Here is a 25,506-nt window from a genome sequence, read left to right as displayed (position 1 = left end):
TCTGATACACCGCCTGTCTGATACACCGCCTGTCTGATACACCGCCTGCATGATACACCGCCCGCATGATACACCGCCTGTCTGATACACCGCCTGTCTGATACACCGCCTGTCTGATACACCGCCTGTCTGATACACCGCATGTCTGATACACCGCATGTCTGATACACTGCCTGTCTGATACACTGCCTGTCTGATACACCGCCTGCATGATACTCCGCCAGCAAGGCATGGCCTTCTTTCTCTGGGCACCACTTTGGTAATACATTATTGAGCCAGAGACCAGCAAGGCATGGCCTTCTTTCTCTGGGCACCACTTTGGTAATACATTATTGAAAATGGCTTTTTCTTCATAAAAAACACATTTTATTTATTGTATTTTTTACTTTACACTAAATTAATGAATTATGTGTTTACTTGGCTGCCTTCATGGTTTGTCTGTGTCTGTCTGTCTGTCTGTCTGTCTGTCTGTCTGTCTGTCTGTCTGTCTGTCTGTCTGTCTGTCTGTCTGTCTGTCTGTCTGTCTGTCTGTCTGTCTGTCTGTCTGTCTGTCTGTCTGTGTCTGTATTTTTGTCTGTATTGCTCTCATGTCTTCCTATGTGCTTTCATCATGGTCGTCGGTCAGTCGGTCATTATTAAAATAATGTTATCATTATACACAATCACCTGACCGGTGCTGCCAATAACAACTATGTCACAACAACTGAATAAATAATAAATAAACAAATAAATAAATAAATAACAAGACATTATAAAGTCAAAGATGTCTGACTCACCTAATCAGTGAGATGGGTGTGTCTGTATCTTGAACACCAGCATGTCAAACATCGGAGGGAAGGAGGAGAGGGACATTCTCACGGTGTTTTCAACCGACGGTCTGCTGACATATTTAGATGTTGTTGCAGCAGGAGAGGAGAAGCTGGTCTCCCAGAAGTAGAATGAAAGGGAATTAACATCTTCACCGCCAACTAACTGAGTTGTGGGTTTTCTCTACTGCTGAACAGCCAGAACGTGGAAAGGCGCATCTCATTAAAACTAGTGTGCATGCATTGGTCACAGGACAGTTTCAATAGTTAATCCTCTAGAACCGGTGACAAGCTGTGATGCCTCGTAAACATTGCGATGTATTTTGAATCTTGCCCCCCTACTGAACCGACAAGCGCAGTGTTTGTAACGCAAGATAGCGATAACATTTATTTTGGGAGATTGTAAAATATGACTTTTTCATTCAAGAAAGGATAAATATATTGTTTCAGATTATAATAAAGCATGTTTTGTACAGTTACTTTTGATTTAACTTGTTTCTCTAACTTCATAGCAAGTCAAGCTATCTTGCAGGGTTAAAGTATGCGAAGTCCGACTCGCAACAAAGCCTTCAACCACAAGGGGGCTTTCCATTCCACTCCTCTGTGGACGTCCCCATTGAAATGCATGACATCCGGCGCAAGGTAACGGAGTGCTTATGGGTAATGTGAACAATGCTTGAGTCTATTTAGTGCTGGTGAACAGATTACGCATTCACTGCTTTCCCTGGCGTGGATCAGATTGTGAAGGAAATTCATTTTTGAATTTGACCGGATGTGATCCCATCTATTTATGCAAATTATCCATATCCACATCACCCTGGTCATGTGATCCCATCTATTTATGCAAATTATCCATATCCACATCACCCTGGTCATGTGATCCCATCTATTTATGCAAATTATCCATATCCACATCACCCTGGTCATGTGATCCCATCTATTTATGCAAATTATCCATATCCACATCACCCTGGTCATGTGATCCCATCTATTTATGCAAATTATCCATATCCACATCACCCTGGTCATGTGATCCCATCTATTTATGCAAATTATCCATATCCACATCACCCTGGTCATGTGATCCCATCTATTTATGCAAATTATCCATATCTACATCACCCTGGTCATGTGATCCCATCTATTTATGCAAATTATCCATATCCACATCACCCTGGTCATGTGATCCAAATGCACAACACCTTCGTCAGTCAGAATTGAGAATAGGGGGAAAATATTGAAAATATATCCAGACACCCCGTTTTTCTTCAAATCTGCAAATATTGTATATAAAAGAAGTTGAGCTACATTTGAAATGTCTCATCTAATTGAATTGCCAACTAATTTGAAGCACAGGCTCTGTCTAAAACCTAAGATTCAGTATCATCTGCCATATCCTGGATCTGATACAAGACAGTGTCATTGGACAGTGGGATTTCCCCTTTTCCCTTTGGACTTCAATGCACAACACATCAGCTGTATGTGACCAGGAGAAAAAAACCTTTCCAAGCCAAACTGCTACACACAGACTACATCGTTGTCACCATATCAGCTAAAGTAACATCATAGTTAACATAGCTAATAGAACTAACGTGTTAGTAAACCGGCTACAATCATGCAGTAATGTTACAGTGTACAGTCAGTAAGCAGTTTAGCACTTACACCGTTGGGTCCCGGTGGCAATAAATTAGTAAAAACCAAAAGCTTACCTTAGAAGAGTTGCAGTGTTGAGTTGGATAATCATAGCCAGCTAGCTAACATAGCATCCCTCTCTTATAGCCAGCTAGCTAACATAGCACCCCTCTGTTATAGCCAGCTAGCTAACATAGCACCCCTCTGTTATAGCCAGCTAGCTAACATAGCCCCCATCTATTATAGCCAGCTAGCTAACTTAGCACCCCTCTGTTATAGCCAGCTAGCTAACATAGCACCCATCTGTTATAGCCAGCTAGCTAACATAGCACCCCTCTGTTATAGCCAGCTAGCTAACATAGCACCCCTCTGTTATAGCCAGCTAGCTAACATAGCCCCCATCTATTATAGCCAGCTAGCTAACTTAGCACCCCTCTGTTATAGCCAGCTAGCTAACATAGCACCCATCTGTTATAGCCAGCTAGCTAACATAGCACCCCTCTGTTATAGCCAGCTAGCTAACATAGCACCCCTCTGTTATAGCCAGCTAGCTAACATAGCACCCCTCTGTTATAGCCAGCTAGCTAACTTAGCACCCCTCTGTTATAGCCAGCTAGCTAACATAGCACCCATCTGTTATAGCCAGCTAGCTAACATAGCACCCTTCTGTTATAGCCAGCTAGCTAACATAGCACCCCTCTGTTATAGCCAGCTAGCTAACATAGCACCCCTCTGTTATAGCCAGCTAGCTAACATAGCACCCCTCTGTTATAGCCAGCTAGCTAACATAGCACCCCTCTGTTTGAGCAGGGTGTTTCAGTAGGCTAAACTAGATAGCTGCATTTACAAACTAAGTAAGTGGAATTTTTTGTTGTCTCTCTCTCTTTTGCTTCTCCTTAATTTTTGAAGAAATTAATTTGTTCAAAATTGTTCCTCTCTCTTTGAGTCAACTACTCACCACATGTTATACACATTTTACCTGTAGCTTATGCTTTCAGTACTGGATTCATTCTCTGATCCTTTGATTGGGTGGACCACTTGTTAGTTCAGGCTGCAAGAGCTCTGATAGGTTGGAGGATGTTCCCCGGAAGTTGTCATAATTACTGTGTAAGTCTATGGAAGGGGGTGAGAAGCATGAACCTCCTAGGTTTTGTATTGAAGTCAATGTACCCAGAGGACGGAAGCTAGCTGTCCTCTGGCTACACCATGGTGCTACCCTACAGAATGCTGTTGAGGCTACTGTAGACCTTCACTGCAAAACAGTGTATTTTACAGCATATATTTAGTATCGTTTTTATCTCAAAAAGGACAACTTTAAATGTTTTACCATTTTTATTTGCATGAAATTCTCTGAGGAGAATGGTGGGAATATTGCCTTTAAATTTGAATCCCACTATTGCACGGATCTTCAGCCGCCCAGATTGAATACAGCCCTTAAGCACATCGACTGAACACACACATTCCACTGAATTATTTTGTAGACAGAAAGACAGGTGCTGCAATTGTTGTGATTTAAGTTGCGAGTTAACACAAAAATAAATCCTGCTGTAAAAACGTTTTTTTTTAAGCTACTATGCAATCTGGAAAATATATTTCAAGGACTGTATCAGGACGTGTAAAAACAACTGGAAACAGGAGTATTCATAACAACAGTTGTGTTTTATATCCCTATACAGCCAGTACCCACTACCCATAATACATACACCCACAAGAACATACACTACCCATAATACATACACCCCACAAGAACATACCCTACCATTTAATATATGCTATGTATCCCCACTAGATACATACCCTACCATTTAATATATGCTATGTATCCCCACTAGATACATACCCTACCATTTAATATATGCTATGTATCCCCACTAAATACATACACCCACAAGAACATACACTACCCATAATACATACACCCCACTAGATACATACACTACCATTTAATATATGCTATGTATCCCCACTAAATACATACACCCACAAGAACATACACTACCCATAATACATACACCCCACTAGATACATACACTACCATTTAATATATGCTATGTATCCCCACTAAATACATACACCTCCACTAAAATAAACGGTCTTGATTTGAGTTGAGAAACGTTGTAACTATGGGTCATGAGAGGGGAATTGTGTACAGTGCAGCAGGAGTGTTTTTGTTAAGATTTTCCACGTTCACACCCTGCTAGGACCACCCTGCCACTTGGCTAGCATATCTATAACATTGCAAATGGTTTTGAAAGAACTGTTATATCATTCAGTAAGTACCGTTGCCATACGTAGCGAAACGTTAAGACCAACTGAACGTACCCCCGGTGTTTTAAAAGCCTAGCATCTCCTTAGTGCATTCAAACCCTTGGCTGAAGCCTGCAGCTACACCTGCTGCCACCAATACTGGTGAAGCAAACACCATCCCTAGTCCTGCTGCGGCTAGACTGCCGTACGCTGCCAGTTTACAGTAAAACATATTCTCCTCTCTGATCTTTCTCTGAGCCTCTTCATAGTCAGCACTGGTGTAGTGTTCTCCTCCATTGTCCTCCTCCACCATCTCCTCGATCTTCTCCAGCAGCTCTGTAACCTGAGTGTTGTCTTTTCTCTTGTCATTGATTAGGGAGTGATATCTGCCCCCACACATATTGATGAGTCTCCGTAGCGCTTTGCTCTGAGCAAGAAACCCTTTGACTGTTTTGCCCTTCAGTTGATCTCCATGAGTGAATAGCAAGATGGTGTACATTGAGGCATCTTCTCCAAAGTTCTCCTGGATCCACTTCACAGTGTTCTGCTCCTCCTCTGTGAACCTCCCCAGTCTGATCACCAGCAGGAACACATGGGGTCCTGGTACTGACATGTAGATGGCCTTTTCTATCTCACTTTTCATCTCTTCTTGAGACATTGTTGTGTCATAGAGCCCCGGGGTGTCGATGACATCAATCTTCCTCCCATTCACCTCCCCACTCTGTTTCCCACACGTTGCAGTCACAGACACTGGAGAAGCCCCCACTATAAACCCCTCCCTCCCCAGGATGGTGTTTCCTGTTGTACTCTTCCCTGATCCAGTCTTCCCCACCAGAACTATCCTCAGGTTAGAAGGATGCCCTAAAACGGGAAACAGACAAGTAGTTGATCGTTTTCAGTAGCCATTTATCAAGACACTATGTGTGTATTCATGCACAGTATGTGTGTGTGTGTGTACCTTGGCATTGACCAGTGAAGTCTTGCAGACATAGTGTCAACAGGAACAGAATCTTCAGAGTCCTTCCTCGTTCCATTTCTACAACTGCAGCCAATCAAAAACATGGAAACAGACAATGACTTCATTACAAAAAGTCCACATTTCTTCAGTGACTCATCCAAAGCCAAGTTCCAACGTTCACAGATGAGGAAAGACTAAACTATTTATTTTTTCAGCTATTTGACTTTTAAACAATAAAATAAGTAGTGATATGCTGTATAACTGTGGATAAACACATTCCTTAACAACGTAGCCTACATCAGGTGAACATAATGTACTCATATGGGGCGTATCAAATGACATTCTAAACATGGTTATTATTCTACCGCTGCCTGTCTGCTGCTGTTAAGACCAGATAGACCAGTTAGAGGTCGTGTTCCATTACCATCAAACATCACATCTACTGTGTTGACAGACAGGAACAGTTCAGACAATAATTAAGTGGAATCAGTATAACTGAAACCAGTGCTAAATGTGTAAATCAGGAGGTGTCTGAACACAAAGCATAGTGTTCCTCTGTTCCTCTGCTCAGATGTTGCTGACACCAGATCTTACAACACCTGGATAGGTATTTTACATATCAGCTAACCACATCATGTGTCTATCAGTCATCCATTGGTTGATACATGCAACCTCTAAGCAGTGGAACGTGACCTTAGTCAGTAATGACAAAAGCCTGCAGGTGTGTCCCTCACAGCAACAACCTGCTATAAGACGGCTGTTGACCCAAGGTAGAGTATACTGCACTATCTCTGCACTAAACAAGGTACAGTATACTGCACTATCTCTGCACTAAACAAGGTACAGTATACTGCACTATCTCTGCACTAAACAAGTTACAGTATACTGCACTATCTCTGCACTAAACAAGTTACAGTATACTGCACTATCTCTGCACTAAACAAGATACAGTATACTGCACTATCTCTGCACTAATCAAGGTACAGTATACTGCACTATCTCTGCACTAAACAAGGTAAATGTTTCAGGTGAAAGTCTAACCATGTTTCTCCTTTCACTGTTCTACAATGTTAAAATGTGTATAAATACAAACATACTGTAATGTTTGTTTATTTACACATAAATATGATTATTGATTGATTATGATGATGATTCTGATTATTTACACAAATATTAACAGACCTGTTATCAATAAAATGTCTACTTAATATTGTGCTACAGTTATTCAAGTACTGTAGAGTAGATTGTTGTACAACAATTAATTAGTAAGGTAGTTAAGTTGAATACTCACTTTTAGTGTTGCACGGATCTGTATATTGTTGTTCCCTGTTGTCACAGAGACCTGAAGCAGTGGTTCTGCTGGTTTTGCTTAGCAGATGCCCCAGATGGGTGGAGATTTACCTCGAACCAATGGAATGGTCTAAAACTCATGCAAAACTAAAGTGCTGCACCTTACAATACCATTGTGCTGCAGTTTACATTCTGTTAAGTTTCATTTCCCCAGCACATACTCAATTCTAGCCAATGAGAGAATGTTGCTAGGCAAACATTATTCTACTCAGGATAGGCTAAATCTGAATTTTGATTGGGTATCGGCTGTTCAACCTTGGCTGCTTGCCAGATTCATAAGATAGGCCACATCTTTGGATGAAATGAAATGTGTTGGACACATAGAAGTCTCCTTCTGGGAAAAAAAGGTTAAAAATGAATTTTGAATTGTAACTGTATACTGGTCCCAGATCTGTTTCTGCTCTTTCCAACTCCATAGAGTACCACAGTATGTCACAATACCCATAAAACCCAGCTGTCAAACAGGGAAACGGTTCCAATCATTTTTCCACCATTCATTTTTCACATAGAGGATTATAGAAACACTTAAAATGGTAACACTATACGGTCATAACCATGTCAAAATATGTCTTAACAACTGAATTAACCTGTCACAATATGGTCATTACACTGTCATGACACATATATATATATAGACCTATTGTGACATATCTTACATTATTTTATGGCTGGTTATGACACCTACATAAGAGTCAGAACCCACAGAACCTACCACTGTAGTTATTTTATGGTTGGTTATGACACCTACATAAGAGTCAAACCCCACAGAACCTACCACTGTAGTTATTTTATGGTTGGTTATGACACCTACATAAGAGTCAAACCCACAGAACCTACCACTGTAGTTATGTTATGGTTGGTTATGACACCTACATAAGAGGCAAACCCACTGCAACAGGAACTACTTCTGGTGCTGCTACCATCTTCAGTAAAACTGCTGTTGCTGTCAACACACCATCTTAAACTCATTCTGCCTCCTGTTCTTTCCTCCACTTCCCTGAACAAACAGACTTTAGCAGGAAAGAAAGAGTATATACATGAAGTGTAGAACAAGATCAATACATTTTTGTATAGTCTTGATTGTCATGGTCATTCACTGTATCAACAGATATGAGAACAAACCATAACAAGTCTGGTGACTAAAAACCTGCATCTTAAGTGTCACATATAGAAAGAACACTGAATATCATGTGCATTACAGAAACTCTAAATAGTAGTGCACTAGGGTCCTGGTTAAAGTAGTGCACTAGGTTCCTGGTTAAAGTAGTGCACTAGGGTCCTGATTAAAGTAGTGCACTAGGGTCCTGGTTAAAGTAGTGCACTAGGGTCCTGGTTAAAGTAGTGCACTAGGGTCCTGGTTAAAGTAGTGCACTAGGGTCATGGTTAAAGTAGTGCACTAGGGTCCTGGTTAAAGTAGTGAACTAGGGTCCTGGTAGAAAGTAGTGCACTAGGGTCCTGGTTAAAGTAGTGCACTAGGGTCCTGGTTAAAGTAGTGCACTAGGGCCATGGTTAAAGTAGTGCACTAGGGTCCTGGTTAAAGTAGTGAACTAGGGTCCTGGTTAAAGTAGTGCACTAGGGTCCTGGTTAAAGTAGTGCACTAGGGTCCTGGTTAAAGTAGTGCACTAGGGTCCTGGTTAAAGTAGTGCACTAGGATCCTGGTTAAAGTAGTGCACTAGGGTTCTGGTTAAAGTAGTGCACTAGGGTCCTGGTTAAAGTAGTGCATTAGGGTCATGGTTAAAGTAGTGCATTAGGGTCATGGTTAAAGTAGTGAACTAGGGTCCTGGTTAAAGTAATGCACTAGGGTCCTGGTTAAAGTAGTGCACTAGGGTCCTGGTTAAAGTAGTGAACTAGGGTCATGGTTAAAGTAGTGCACCAGGGTCCTGGTTAAAGTAGTGCACTAGGGTCCTGGTTAAAGTAGTGCACTAGGGTCCTGGTTAAAGTAGTGTCTATACAGTATTGTATGGAATCCCAGCCTGTGTGTCTATACAGTATTGGATTGACTCCCAGCCTGTGTGTCTCTACAGTATTGGATTGAATCCCAGCCTGTGTGTCTATACAGTATTGGATTGACTCCCAGCCTGTGTGTCTCTACAGTATTGGATTGACTCCCAGCCTGTGTGTCTATACAGTATTGGATTGAATCCCAGCCTGTGTGTCTATACAGTATTGTATGGAATCCCAGCCTGTGTGTCTATACAGTATTGGATTGACTCCCAGCCTGTGTGTCTCTACAGTATTGGATTGACTCCCAGCCTGTGTGTCTATACAGTATTGGATTGAATCCCAGCCTATGTGTCTATACAGTATTGGATTGACTCCCAGCCTGTGTGTCTATACAGTATTGGATTGACTCCCAGCCTGTGTGTGTCTATACAGTATTGGATTGAATCCCAGCCTGTGTGTCTATACAGTATTGGATTGAATCCCAGCCTGTGTGTCTATACAGTATTGGATTGACTCCCAGCCTGTGTGTCTATACAGTATTGGATTGAATCCCAGCCTATGTGTCTATACAGTATTGGATTGAATCCCAGCCTATGTGTGTCTATACAGTATTGGATTGACTCCCAGCCTGTGTGTGTCTATACAGTATTGGATTGAATCCCAGCCTGTGCGTGTGTCTATACAGTATTGGATTGAATCCCAGCCTGTGTGTGTCTATACAGTATTGGATTGACTCCCAGCCTGTGTGTCTATACAGTATTGGATTGAATCCCAGCCTGTGTGTCTATACAGTATTGGATTGAATCCCAGCCTATGTGTGTCTATACAGTATTGGATTGAATCCCAGCCTATGTGTCTATACAGTATTGGATTGACTCCCAGCCTGTGTGTCTATACAGTATTGGATTGACTCCCAGCCTGTGTCTGTCTATACAGTATTGGATTGAATCCCAGCCTGTGTGTCTATACAGTATTGGATTGAATCCCAGCCTGTGTGTCTATACAGTATTGGATTGAATCCCAGCCTGTGTGTCTATACAGTATTGGATTGAATCCCAGCCTGTGCGTGTGTCTATACAGTATTGGATTGACTCCCAGCCTGTGTGTGTCTATACAGTATTGGATTGAATCCCAGCCTGTGCGTGTGTCTATACAGTATTGGATTGAATCCCAGCCTGTGTGTGTCTATACAGTATTGGATTGAATCCCAGTCTCTTCTAGTTCTACAGCACAGTTGCGTTCAAATATATTGCCACCCTTACACTTTACAATGGGAGAGAAACAATGGAGCGGAATGTTCGGTTTTGTCTGTTAAAAACTGGGTGAATGGCTATTTAACCCTGTAACTCTGCAACTCAGTCTGGTTGATGCTAATTCAAAGACCAGCTGACTTCAGTCTTGAAAAGCTTTTTTGATGTTGTTGGCACGATGACAAAGCAAATTTCTCTCTAGCTCGCTCTCTCAAATGTGAAATAAACCAAAGATTTAGTTCTTTGAAAGAAATACGAGGAGAGGATTTGACTTTATTTTGTTTTGTTGAAATCATACATACAACACTTAGCTAACACTAACTATGACTAAATGTCCATCGAAGGTTCATTAATCATGAAACATTATACAGCACAAGCACTACACAACAAATACTAATAATCAAATTGATAGACATATTTATATAATATAGAAATCCCTCTCAGTAGGTATTCAATAAAAAAGCACTCTGTAAGTATACAATATATAAATCCCTCTTTGTAATTGATAAAGTAATAAAAACAGAAGTTCCTCTAATGTTTTAGTAATAATTGCTATACATTTCTGAGCCCCCATCCTTTCCCCTGAATTATGAGCTCGAATAGAAATACAATAACGAAGTCGAAATAGAATAACGAAGTACAGTACATTACAACATTACTCAGTGTTAATCATGTGGTGTCTCCCTCTAGTGTCAGACACCACAGATGAGGGACAGAGGTGCACCAGTGACACATCAGGGTTATGGATTATCTTGACAAAGGAGAAATATTTTGCATTTATATATATATATTTTAGTATATAAATGGCATCCTGTGTTATAATCCCTGAGCCTTTAAATGATGTTCGGTAACTATCATATTATAAAGTGTTGAACAATCCCTGATGGTTGTCATTGTACAGTATTAACCCACTGCTGCTACTTGACATTAAGATGAGGAAGAGAGTGGTATTTCACACTGGCATCTCTTCATCTTTATTTAATAAGAATCTTCTAAATGTTAAACTGCGAAGTTTGCAAATGCTGCAGCTACGAATGGAATTGCTGTTGGTCCTGTTACCGCCGCTATGACAACTGCAACTACAATATGTCCAAAATATATTCCAAGTATGTTCCTTTTTATCGCATCCTCCTGTTCTCTCTTCTTCTCCTCCTGTTTCTTCCACTCCTCCTCTCTCTCATGCTGTCTCTTCCTCTTCTCCTCTTCTTCGATCTTCCTCTGGGTCTCCTGGTACATCTCATTGGTGTAGTGTTTTCCTCCATTTTCCTCCATTCTTCATCACCATCTCATCTATCTTCTTCAGCAGCTGTGGGACCTGAGTGTTGTCATTCTTCTTGTTATTATTGAAGACATGATTTCTGCCCTTAAAGACCTTGACGAGTTTCATAAGCTCCTCACTCTCACTTAGAAAGTCCACCATTGATTTGTCCTCCAGCTGGTCTCCTCCGGTGAACAGAATGATGGTGTACATTGCTGCTTCTTCTCCAAAGTTCTCCTGGATCCACTTCACAGTGTTCCTCGCCTCCTCTGTGAACCTCCCCAGTCTGATCACCAGCAGGAAGGCGTGAGGTCCTGAGACTGACATGTAGATGGCCTTTTCTATTTCACTTTTCATCTCTTTAGACATTGTTGTGTCATAGAGCCCCGGGGTGTCGATGACATCAATCTTCCTCCCATCCACCACTCCACTCTGTTTCTCACAGTGAACAGTGACAGACTCAGGGGAGAAGGCTTCTCTAAACACCTTTCTCCCCAGGATGGTGTTTCCTGTTGCACTCTTCCCTGATCCAGTCTTCCCTATCAGAACTATCCTGAGGTCAGAGGGGTGGCCTGCATCTGTGAAAACAGACAAGAAGTGCTTGAGTTGATGGGGATTGTCTAACATGAAATAAATGTTTCTGCCATTGTTGTTCAGAACACACTGATCACAAGTTGCTTTCAAGTTCAACGCCCCCCACCCCGTCCATTGGTTGCGCCTGTTTCCCAGTCTGCCCTGTAAGGAGACGCCCAGCTTGCGAGACTAGCATTTGTTTAACACTTGATACCACTTAGCCTACATCATCATCTGTATTCAGGCTGATTGGCTGATAGGGGCAGAGAGAGAGAGAGAGAGAGAGGAAGAGAGGAAGAGAGGAAGAGAGAGAGAGAGGTAGAGAGAGAGGGGTAGAGAGAGAGAGAGAGAGAGAAGAGAGAGAGAGAGAGAGAGAGAGAGAGAGAGAGAGAGAGAGAGAGAGAGAGAGAGAGAGAGAGAGAGAGAGAGAGAGAGAGAGAGAGAGAGAGAGAGAGAGAGAGAGAGAGAGAGAGAGATGAAAACCTAATGAAATGTGTGTGTCAGGCTCTAACCGTGCAAAGCACAAGCCCCATTGTCCTTCTAGTCTCTAAAGCACCCTTTTGGGTAGTGGTATAATTACCCCCAAAATATATTTTTTTGTACTTGTTCAGAACCCTTAAATTGCTCGCAATTTGTCGTCAAGTTCACCACTCCTCACCCTGTTTGTTGGTTGTTTCCCAGTCTGCCCTGTTAGGAGTCTGCCCTGTAAGGAATTTGCCCTGTAAGGAGTCTGCCCTGTAAGGAGTTTGCCCTGTAAAGAGTTTGCCCTGTAAGAAGTTTGCCATGTAAGGAGTTTGCCCTGTAAAGAGTCTGCCCTGTAAGGAGTTTGCCCTGTAAGGAGTTTGCCCTGTAAGGGCAGTCTGCCCTGTAAGGAGTTTGCCCTGTAAGGTCAGTCTGCCCCGTAAGGAGTTTGCCCTGTAAGGAGTTTGCCCTGTAAGGAGTTTGCCCTGTAAGGGCAGTCTGCCCTGTAAGGAGTTTGCCCTGTAAGGAGTTTGCCCTGTAAGGGCAGTCTGCCCCGTAAGGAGTTTGCCCTGTAAGGAGTTTTATCCAAACGTGAATGGCTTGAGAGATGTGGTTACCGATGGAGTGTGTGTAGCTCGCTACCTAGTTTAAATATCAACAGTACCACCACAGCAGCATAACATTTATTTAAACACTTGATAATACTTGATTTAGCCGACATCATCATCCGTATTTAGTCTGATCTGATTGGCTGACAGGAGCAGAGAGGGTAAGAAAAGACAAAGGTAAATCACAATCAGTAAAATAAATCAAACTAACCAGCAGATGAACATCTGCCATCAACATCAATGATCAGCTGATAACCCCCCTTCTTTTCCCCATGTCAATCATGTCTGTTTTTATATTTTATTTCACCTTTATTTAACCAGGTAGGCTAGTTGAGAACACCTTTATTTAACCAGGTAGGCCAGTTGAGAACACCTTTATTTAACCAGGTAGGCCAGTTGAGAACACCTTTATTTAACCAGGTAGGCCAGTTGAGAACACCTTTATTTAACCAGGTAGGCCAGTTGAGAACACCTTTATTTAACCAGGTAGGCCAGTTGAGAACACCTTTATTTAACCAGGTAGGCCAGTTGAGAACACCTTTATTTAACCAGGTAGGCCAGTTGAGAACACCTTTATTTAACCAGGTAGGCCAGTTGAGAACACCTTTATTTAACCAGGTAGGCCAGTTGAGAACACCTTTATTTAACCAGGTAGGCCAGTTGAGAACACCTTTATTTAACCAGGTAGGCCAGTTGAGAACACCTTTATTTAACCAGGTAGGCCAGTTGAGAACACCTTTATTTAACCAGGTAGGCCAGTTGAGAACACCTTTATTTAACCAGGTAGGCCAGTTGAGAACACCTTTATTTAAACCAGGTAGGCCAGTTGAGAACACCTTTATTTAACCAGGTAGGCCAGTTGAGAACACCTTTATTTAACCAGGTAGGCCAGTTGAGAACACCTTTATTTAACCAGGTAGGCCAGTTGAGAACACCTTTATTTAACCAGGTAGGCCAGTTGAGAACACCTTTATTTAACCAGGTAGGCCAGTTGAGAACACCTTTATTTAACCAGGTAGGCCAGTTGAGAACACCTTTATTTAACCAGGTAGGCCAGTTGAGAACACCTTTATTTAACCAGGTAGGCCAGTTGAGAACACCTTTATTTAACCAGGTAGGCTAGTTGAGAACACCTTTATTTAACCAGGTAGGCCAGTTGAGAACACCTTTATTTAACCAGGTAGGCCAGTTGAGAACACCTTTATTTAACCAGGTAGGCTAGTTGAGAACACCTTTATTTAACCAGGTAGGCCAGTTGAGAACATCTTTATTTAACCAGGTAGGCTAGTTGAGAACACCTTTATTTAACCAGGTAGGCCAGTTGAGAACACCTTTATTTAACCAGGTAGGCTAGTTGAGAACACCTTTATTTAACCAGGTAGGCTAGTTGAGAACACCTTTATTTAACCAGGTAGGCTAGTTGAGAACACCTTTATTTAACCAGGTAGGCTAGTTGAGAACACCTTTATTTAACCAGGTAGGCTAGTTGAGAACACCTTTATTTAACCAGGTAGGCTAGTTGAGAACACCTTTATTTAACCAGGTAGGCTAGTTGAGAACACCTTTATTTAACCAGGTAGGATAGTTGAGAACACCTTTATTTAACCAGGTAGACTAGTTGAGAACAAGTTCTCATTTGCAACTGCGACGTGGCCAAGATAAAGCATAGCAGTGTGAACAGACAACACAGAGTTACACATGGAGTAAACAATTAACAAGTCAATAACACAGTAGAAAAAAGGGGAGTCTATATACAATTTGTGCAAAAGGCATGAGGAGGTAGGCGAATAATTACAATATTGCAGATTAACACTGGAGTGATAAATGATCAGATGATCAGGTACAGGTAGATATTGGTGTGCAAAAGAGCAGAAAAGTAAATAAATAAAAACTGTGGGGATGAGGTAGGTGAAAATGGGTGGGCTATTTACCAATAGATTGTGTACAGCTGCAGCGATCGGTTAGCTGCTCAGATAGCTGATGTTTGAAGTTGGTGAGGCACTGAACTGAGTGTGTTGTTGCAGAAATACATAGGTCTATTATAAAAAATGTTCACTACAGAGACATTTGTAATTTTTTTATTTTGAGCATCTGCCCCTGAAAGGTCTGTCCACGGCCCTGGTGTGTGTATGTGTATGTGTTTGTGCGCACTGGTGTGTGTATGTGCATGCATGTGTGTGTGTGTGTGTGTGTGTGTGTGTGTGTGTGTGTGTGTGTGTGTGTGTGTGTGTGTGTGTGTGTGTGTGTGTGTGTGTGTGTGTGTGTGTGTGTGTGTGTGTGTGTGTGTGTGTGTGTGTGTGTGTGTGTGTGTGTGTGTGTGTGTGTGTGTGTGTGCTCACTGGTGTGTGTACCTTGGAATTGACCATGGAAGGCTTGTAGACAGAGTGTCAACAGGAACAGAATACTCAGAGTCCTTCCTCTTCCTCGTTCCATCTCTGCTACAGCTGCCATCAAAAACAAAACAGACAATGACCTCATTACAAAAAAAAGTCCTAAATTAAATTTGATTTTCTTCTCATCTATTTGACTTTAAAACAATATGAACTATAAGAAGAGTAATGCTATGTGTTGTAACTGTAACAAAGTACATTCCCTAACAACGTAGCCTATATCAGGAAAACATAATGTACTCATAGGGGGTGTCAAATTACATCCTAAACATGCTTATCATTCTACAGTTGACATTCCGCTATGTGTTAGGACCAGATAGACCAGGGGCTAAAGTATGACGTGGTTCCCTGCACAGGAGTTTCATTGCATCAATGGCTGCATGCCACATCATCAACTGTGCTGTCAGGCTGTAGCATATGATGTTGATATCTGATATCAGTGGAGGCTGGTGGGAGAAGATATAGGAGGAGGGGCTCAATGTAACGGCTGGAATGGAATCATTGGAACGGAGTCAAACACGTTGTTTCCATGTGTTTGAGTGTAGGTACCACTAAATGTATTCCATTCCAGCCATTATAATAAGCCATCCCTCCTATGGCTCCTCCCACCAGCCTCCTCTGTCTGACATGTAAAATACCTATCCAGGCATTACAATACACCATCCATCCTATGGCTCCTCCCACCAGCCTCCTCTGTCTGATATGTAAAATACCTATCCAGGCATTACAATACACCATCCATCCTATGGCTCCTCCCAACCAGCCTCCTCTGTCTGATATGTAAAATACCTAACCAGGCATTACAATACACCATCCCTCCTATGGCTCCTCCCACCAGCCTCCAGGCATCATAATATCTGTCATACATCATCAATTAGATATATAGCAGGGTTACCCAACTCGCGGCCCACGGGCTGAATTTGGCCCGCAGGTGGTTTCATTTGGCCCACCAATTTTATGAGGAAAACATTAAGACTGAAACAACACGAGGAAATCAGCCCTTGAACTCTCTTAGGTAAATATCATAGACCCAGACCTGTGCTACACTATCTTGTCCTAGAGCCTCTGGTTTCTATTCAATAAAACAAGATAAATGTTTCAGGTAAAAGTGAAAAACATAATTCTCCTTTCATTGTTATCCAATATTAAACCACATGTATAAATACAAACAGAAGAATGTGATTGTTGACTTTCCAAGAAACTTGTTTATTTTGATTAAATTGTCTTGAATGTCTAGTGATGTCATCGTTTGATTATGTATGCATCAATGTCAACAAACCTGGTATAAATAAAATGTTTACTCCATATTGTACTACAGTTATTACCATACATTGTTGTACATTTCATTAGTAAGGTAGTTAAGTTGAATACTCACTTTTAGTGTAGTTGCACGTGTCTGTTAATTGTCCCCTGTTGTGACTGTGAGAGCTGAAGCTATGTGCTGCAACTTATAGTCGGCGTTAAGTTTAGTTTCACCTGTAACTAGTCATTTCTAGCCAATGAGAGGAGTAAATTCACCTCAGGACAGGCAGAGGCTGAATTCTGATTGGTTGTCACTATTATCAACCTCCTCTGACAACTCAACCTTGGATGAGCCACAACTCTGTGTTAAATGAAATGTGTTGGACACAGACCTCTTCTTCTGGGAAAAAGGTTCAAATTAAAATAGCAAATGAAACATTTTCAAATGTAATTATGTAGTTGTCTAACCTGGTCCCAGATCTGTTTGTTCTCTTTCCAACTCCATTGATCACTATATACTGTAGTTGCCAAGCCTGGTCCCAGATCTGTTTGTTCTCTTTCCAACTCCATTGATCACTATATACTGTAGTTGCCAAGCCTGGTCCCAGATCTGTTTGTTCTCTTTCCAACTCCATTGATCACTATATACCAACTCCCAGATCTGAACTCCATTGACTATATACTGTAGTTGCCAAGCCTGGTCCCAGATCTGTTTGTTCTCTTTCCAACTCCATTGATCACTATATACTGTAGTTGCCAAGCCTGGTCCCAGATCTGTTTGTTCTCTTTCCAACTCCATTGATCACTATATACTGTAGTTGCCAAGCCTGGTCCCAGATCTGTTTGTTCTCTTTCCAACTCCATTGATCACTATATACTGTAGTTGCCAAGCCTGGTCCCAGATCTGTTTGTTCTCTTTCCAACTCCATTGATCACTATATACTGTAGTTGCCAAGCCTGGTCCCAGATCTGTTTGTTCTCTTTCCAACTCCATTGATCACTATATACTGTAGTTGCCAAGCCTGGTCCCAGATCTGTTTGTTCTCTTTCCAACTCCATTGATCACTATATACTAGTAGTCTGTTTGTTCTCTTTCCAACTCCATTGATCACTATATACTGCCTGGTCCCAGATCTGTTTGTTCTCTTTCCAACTCCATTGATCACTATATACTGTAGTTGCCTAGCCTGGTCCCAGATCTGTTTGTTCTCTTTCCAACTCCATTGATCACTATATACTGTAGTTGCCTAGCCTGGTCCCAGATCTGTTTGTTCTCTTTCCAACTCCATTGATCACTATATACTGTAGTTGCCAAGCCTGGTCCCAGATCTGTTTGTTCTCTTTCCAACTCCATTGATCACTATCAAGCCATGACAATGAGGAGATTTAATAATACCACAAACAGACTGCCGCTTAGGCTCATAGTTGCCTAGGTCTTCTAATGTAATCGTTGTACGTAATTTAATTAGTTAAGTTGAATACTCGCTGTTAGTGAAGCTATTAGCTGGACCTTACAGGTAACTACCAAAATAAAGGAAACACCAACATAATGTGTGTTAACAGGGCGTTGGGCACCACGAAATGCCAGAACTGCTTCAATGCACATAGACTCTACAAGTGTCTAGAACTCTATCGTTTGGTTGATGGTGGTGGAAACGCTCTCTCAGGTGTTGATCCAGAGTCTCCCTTCAGGGTTCCACTGGGTTGAGATCTGGTGACTGAGACAGCCAGGGCATATGGTTTACATAGTTTTCATGCTCATCAAACCATTCAGTGACCTCTCATACCCTGTGGACGGGGGCATTATCATCCTGGAAGAGACCACTCCCATCAGGATAGACATTATTCACCACAGGTTGAAGGTGATCACTCAGAATGGCTGAGTATTTACTGGTGTTTACCTTGGTCTCTAAGTGGTTGAGTGGACCTAAACCACGCCAGGAAAATGCACCCCACAACATAACAGAGCTGACAGAACCCTCAATTACTCAAGTGTTTCTTTTATTTTGGCAGTTACCTGTACATTCCATGTTAAGTTTCATTTCCCCTGTAACTTGTTATTTATAGCCAATGAGAGAGTGTTACTAGGCAAAAAATAATTCAACTCAGAACACGCAGAGTCTGAATTCTGGTTGGGTGTCACTATTATCAACCTCCTTCTGACAATTCACAACATTGGCTGTCTGTCCAGAATCAGAGATGAGAGCAGAAGAAGAGTTGTTTGAAGATAAAAGCGCATCGAGAACCATTAGTGAGAAGGATGGGTGGACAACAGTGAAGTCCAAGAATTGAACAAAAAGGGCAACAATTGTTGTGGAAAATGAGTCTGTTGAATCGTTGCTTGTCAGAGTATGTTGTTTTTTTATAAAGATGTTTATTTGGGGAACTCGTTTGAAGTCACAAGGATGGTGAAGAAGCTTTGGGAAAAGTGGATGCAGTCAAAGTAGATGTCACTTTAATATAGTACCTTGATTTACTCATCTCATATGTATATACAGTATTCTATACTATCTACACGGAACCCAAACCGGCTGCGCGACATCGTACACACATTTATTTTGTCCCCCCACACCACACACAGGTTAAAATATCAAAACAAACTCTGAACCAATGACATTCATTTGGGGACAGGTTGAAAAGCATTAAACATGTATGGCAACTTGCTAACTAATTTGTCCTATTTAGCTAGCTGGCACTTGCTAACTAATTTGGCCTATTTAGCTAGCTGGCACTTGCTAACTAATTTGTCCTATTTAGCTAGCTGGCACTTGCTAACTAATTTGTCCTATTTAGCTAGCTTGCTTATATATTCTTATTCCTTTCCTATACTTAGATTTGTGTGAATTAGGTATTTGATAGATATTACCTGTTAGATATTGCTGCACTGTCGGAACTAGAAGCACAAGCATTTCGCTACAATCGCAATAACATCTGTTAAACATGTGTATGTGACCAATAACATCTGCTAACCATGTGTATGTGACCAATAACATCTGATAACAATGTGTATGTGACCAATAACATCTGCTAACCATGTGTATGTGACCAATAACATCTGCTAACCATGTGTATATGACCAATAACATCTGCTAACCATGTGTATGTGACCAATAACATCTGCTAACCATGTGTATGTGACCAATAACATCTGCTAACCATGTGTATGTGACCAATAACATCTGCTAACCATGTGTATGTGACCAATAACATCTGCTAACCATGTGTATGTGACCAATAACATCTGCTAACCATGTGTATGTGACCAATAACATCTGCTAACCATGTGTATGTGACCAATAACATCTGCTAACCATGTGTATGTGACCAATAACATCTGCTAACCATGTGTATGTGACCAATAACATCTGCTAACCATGTGTATGTGACCATTAACATCTGCTAACCATGTGTATGTGACCAATAACATCTGCTAACCATGTGTATGTGACCAATAACATCTGCTAACCATGTGTATGTGACCAATAACATCTGCTAACCATGTGTATGTGACCAATAACATCTGCTAACCATGTGTATGTGACCAATAACATCTGCTAACCATGTGTATGTGACCAATAACATCTGCTAACCATGTGTATGTGACCAATAACATCTGCTAACCATGTGTATGTGACCAATAACATCTGCTAACCATGTGTATGTGACCAATAACATCTGCTAACCATGTGTATGTGACCAATAACATCTGCTAACCATGTGTATGTGACCAATAACATCTGCTAACCATGTGTATGTGACCAATAACATCTGCTAACCATGTGTATGTGACCAATAACATCTGCTAACCATGTGTATGTGACCAATAACATCTGCTAACCATGTGTATGTGACCAATAACATCTGCTAACCACGTGTATGTGACCAATAACATCTGCTAACCATGTGTATGTGACCAATAACATCTGCTAACCATGTGTATGTGACCATTAACATCTGCTAACCATGTGTATGTGACCAATAACATCTGCTAACCATGTGTATGTGACCATTAACATCTGCTAACCATGTGTATGTGACCAATAACATCTGCTAACCATGTGTATGTGACCAATAACATCTGCTAACCATGTGTATGTGACCAATAACATCTGCTAACCATGTGTATGTGACCAATAGCATTTGATGTGATTTGATTTGATATCGTTTATAAAGCTGGGAGGTATTAAGAAGTAAGAATTACAAGAATATACAGTAATATATAAATATACAATAATATATATATATATATATACAATAATATATAAAGCTGTATAAGATACGCTGATGCAACACGATGCAATGCAAGAAATGTACAAGAATTTGCCACGTTTCAAGTTTTTGCAGACTGAAGGAATATGTTATTGAAGAGTCTGTGAATGTAACATGTTGCAAATCTGGTGTGGATCATATTCCCTAATTCCCAGAGTGCCCTGTTAGGGTGAAAGAGGTTGAGGGGTCGGGGATCAGGGCTGTACAACAAATCTCCTATGTGGAGGCAGTGAAGAGAGTTGAAAAGGGCAAGAGGTCACAGTTCTGAAGAAGAGATGGAGGTTGATGCACCGTAAACAGTTGTAAATGTTATACAGTGGGGCAAAATAGTATTTAGTCAGCCACCAATTGTGCAAGTTCTCCCACTTAATGAGATGAAAGAGGCCTGTAATTTTCATCATAGGTCCACTTCAACAATGACAGACAAAATGAGAAAACATAATCCAGAAAATCACGTTGTAGGATTTTAATGAATTTATTTGCAAATGATGGTGTAGGGTGCAATTTGTGACTCATGCTACATGTGCCGATGTCTCTTTAGATAAATATCTTATATTTAGTAGTGCACTAGGGTCCTGGTTAAAGTAGTGCACTAGGGGCCTGGTAGAAAGTAGTGCACTAGGGTCCTGGTTAAAGTAGTGCACTAGGGTCCTGGTAGAAAGTAGTGCACTAGGGGCCTGGTAGAAAGTAGTGCACTAGGGTCCTGGTAGAAAGTAGTGCACTAGGGTCCTGGTAGAAAGTAGTGCACTAGGGTCCTGGTAGAAAGTAGTGCACTAGGGGCCTGGTAGAAAGTAGTGCACTAGGGGCCTGGTAGAAAGTAGTGCACTAGGGTCCTGGTCTTTAGACAGGATCAGACATTATCAACACCCACAGAGAGCTGGGGTCTTTAGACAGGGTCAGACATTATCAACACCCACAGAGAGCTGGGGTCTTTAGACAGGGTCAGACATTATCAACACCCACAGAGAGCTGGAGTCTTTAGACAGGGTCAGACATTATCAACACCCACAGAGAGCTGGAGTCTTTAGACAGGGTCAGATATTATCAACACCCACAGAGAGCTGGAGTCTTTAGACAGGGTCAGACATTATCAACACCCACAAAGAGCGGGGGTCTTTAGACAGGGTCAGACATTATCAACACCCACAGAGAGCTGGGATCTTTAGACAGGGTCAGACATTATCAACGACATGCCTGGAGCCATTGAGGTTAAGTGCCTTGCTCAAGGGCACAATGACAAATGTTTCACCTTGTCTGCTCCTGGTGTTGAACCAACGACCTTACGAATTCCAGCCTATGTGTGTCTATACAGTATTGGATTGAATCCCAGTCTATGTGTGTCTATACAGTATTGGATTGAATCCCAGCCTGTGTGTCTTTCTATACAGTATTGGAGTGAATCCCAGCCTGTGTGTCTGTCTATACAGTATTGGATTGAATCCATTACATTACATTTAAGTCATTTAGCAGACGCTCTTATCCAGAGCGACTTACAAATTGGTGCATTCACCTTATGACATCCAGTGGGACAGTCACTTAACAATAGTGCATCTAAAACTTAGGGGGGGTGGGGTGAGAGGGATTACTTAACCTATCCTAGGTATTCCTTAAAGAGGTGGGGTTTCAGGTGTCTCCGGAAGGTGGTGATTGACTCCGCTCTCCTGGCGTCGTGAGGGAGTTTGTTCCACCATTGGGGGGCCAGGGCAGCGAACAGTATTGACTGGGCTGAGCGGGAGCTGTACTTCCTCAGTGGTAGGGAGGCGAGCAGGCCAGAGGTGGATGAACGCAGTGCCCTTGTTTGGGTGTAGGGCCTGATCAGAGCCTGGAGGTACTGAGGTGCCGTTCCCCTCACAGCTCCGTAGGCAAGCACCATGGTCTTGTAGCGGATGCGAGCTTCAACTGGAAGCCAGTGGAGAGAACGGAGGAGCGGGGTGACGTGAGAGAACTTGGGAAGGTTGAACACCAGACGGGCTGCGGCGTTCTGGATGAGTTGAAGGGGTTTAATGGCACAGGCAGGGAGCCCAGCCAACAGCGAGTTGCAGTAATCCAGACGGGAGATGACAAGTGCCTGGATTAGGACCTGCGCCGCTTCCTGTGTGAGGCAGGGTCGTACTCTGCGGATGTTGTAGAGCATGAACCTACAGGAACGGGCCACCGCCTTGATGTTAGTTGAGAACGACAGGGTGTTGTCCAGGATCACGCCAAGGTTCTTGGCGCTCTGGGAGGAGGACACAATGGAGTTGTCGACCGTGATGGCGAGATCATGGAACGGGCAGTCCTTCCCCGGGAGGAAGAGCAGCTCCGTCTTGCCGAGGTTCAGCTTGAGGTGGTGATCCGTCATCCACACTGATATGTCTGCCAGACATGCAGAGATGCGATTCGCCACCTGGTCATCAGAAGGGGGAAAGGAGAAGATTAATTGTGTGTCGTCTGCATAGCAATGATAAGAGAGACCATGTGAGGTTATGACAGAGCCAAGTGACTTGGTGTATAGCGAGAATAGGAGAGGGCCAAGAACAGAGCCCTGGGGGACACCAGTGGTGAGAGCGCGTGGTGAGGAGACAGATTCTCGCCACGCCACCTGGTAGGAGCGACCTGTCAGGTAGGACGCAATCCAAGCGTGGGCCGCGCCGGAGATGCCCAACTCGGAGAGGGTGGAGAGGAGGATCTGATGGTTCACAGTATCGAAGGCAGCCGATAGATCTAGAAGGATGAGAGCAGAGGAGAGAGAGTTAGCTTTAGCAGTGCGGAGCGCCTCCGTGATACAGAGGAGAGCAGTCTCAGTTGAATGACTAGTCTTGAAACCTGACTGATTTGGATCAAGAAGGTCATTCAGAGAGAGATAGCGGGAGAGCTGGCCAAGGACGGCACGTTCAAGAGTTTTGGAGAGAATCCCAGCCTGTGTGTCTTTCTATACAGTATTGGAGGGAATCCCAGCCTGTGTGTCTGTCTATACAGTATTGGATTGAATCCCAGCCTGTGTGTCTATACAGTATTGGATTGAATCCCAGCCTGTGTGTCTGTCTGTACAGTATTGGATTGAATCCCAGCCTGTGTGTCTTTCTATACAGTATTGGAGTGAATCCCAGCCTGTGTGTCTGTCTATACAGTATTGGATTGAATCCCAGCCTGTGTGTCTGTCTATACAGTATTGGATTGAATCCCAGCCTGTGTGTCTATACAGTATTGGAATGAATCCCAGCCTGTGTGTGTCTATACAGTATTGGATTGAATCCCAGCCTGTGTGTCTATACAGTATTGGATTGAATCCCAGCCTGTGTGTCTGTCTATACAGTATTGGAATGAATCCCAGCCTGTGTGTCTATACAGTATTGGATTGAATCCCAGCCTGTGTGTCTATACAGTATTGGATTGAATCCCAGCCTGTGTGTGTCTATACAGTATTGGATTGAATCCCAGCCTGTGTGTCTTTCTATACAGTATTGGATTGAATCCCAGCCTGTGTGTCTGTCTATACAGTATTGGATTGAATCCCAGCCTGTGTGTCTATACAGTATTGGATTGAATCCCAGCCTGTGTGTCTATACAGTATTGGATTGAATCCCAGCCTGTGTGTGTCTATACAGTATTGGATTGAATCCCAGCCTGTGTGTCTGTCTATACAGTATTGGAGGGAATCCCAGCCTGTGTGTCTGTCTATACAGTATTGGATTGAATCCCAGCCTGTGTGTCTATACAGTATTGGATTGAATCCCAGCCTGTGTGTCTGTCTGTACAGTATTGGATTGAATCCCAGCCTGTGTGTCTTTCTATACAGTATTGGAGTGAATCCCAGCCTGTGTGTCTGTCTATACAGTATTGGATTGAATCCCAGCCTGTGTGTCTGTCTATACAGTATTGGATTGAATCCCAGCCTGTGTGTCTATACAGTATTGGAATGAATCCCAGCCTGTGTGTGTCTATACAGTATTGGATTGAATCCCAGCCTGTGTGTCTATACAGTATTGGATTGAATCCCAGCCTGTGTGTCTGTCTATACAGTATTGGAATGAATCCCAGCCTGTGTGTCTATACAGTATTGGATTGAATCCCAGCCTGTGTGTCTATACAGTATTGGATTGAATCCCAGCCTGTGTGTGTCTATACAGTATTGTATTGAATCCCAGCCTGTGTGTCTTTCTATACAGTATTGGATTGAATCCCAGCCTGTGTGTCTGTCTATACAGTATTGGATTGAATCCCAGCCTGTGTGTCTATACAGTATTGGATTGAATCCCAGCCTGTGTGTCTATACAGTATTGGATTGAATCCCAGCCTGTGTGTGTCTATACAGTATTGGATTGAATCCCAGCCTGTGTGTCTGTCTATACAGTATTGGATTGAATCCCAGCCTGTGTGTCTGTCTATACAGTATTGGATTGAATCCCAGCCTGTGTGTCTGTCTATACAGTATTGGATTGAATCCCAGCCTGTGTGTCTGTCTGTACAGCATTGGATTGAATCCCAGTCTATGTGTCTGTCTATACAGTATTGGATTGAATCCCAGCCTGTGTGTC

General features: G+C 42.4%; 1 pseudogene; it reads right to left on the bottom strand.

The window, feature by feature from the left end:
• Positions 1 to 3,757: 3,757 nt before the first annotated feature.
• LOC124003151 lies at positions 3,758 to 16,915 on the bottom strand (annotated as a pseudogene).
• Between the last annotated feature and the right edge of the window lie 8,591 nt (positions 16,916 to 25,506).

Source organism: Oncorhynchus gorbuscha, linkage group LG18, assembly GCF_021184085.1.
Source record: "Oncorhynchus gorbuscha isolate QuinsamMale2020 ecotype Even-year linkage group LG18, OgorEven_v1.0, whole genome shotgun sequence".
In the NCBI taxonomy this organism is placed as follows: Eukaryota; Metazoa; Chordata; class Actinopteri; order Salmoniformes; family Salmonidae; genus Oncorhynchus; species Oncorhynchus gorbuscha.
Note: the sequence above shows the minus strand (reverse complement) of the source record. Positions and strands in the feature narration are given on the sequence as shown.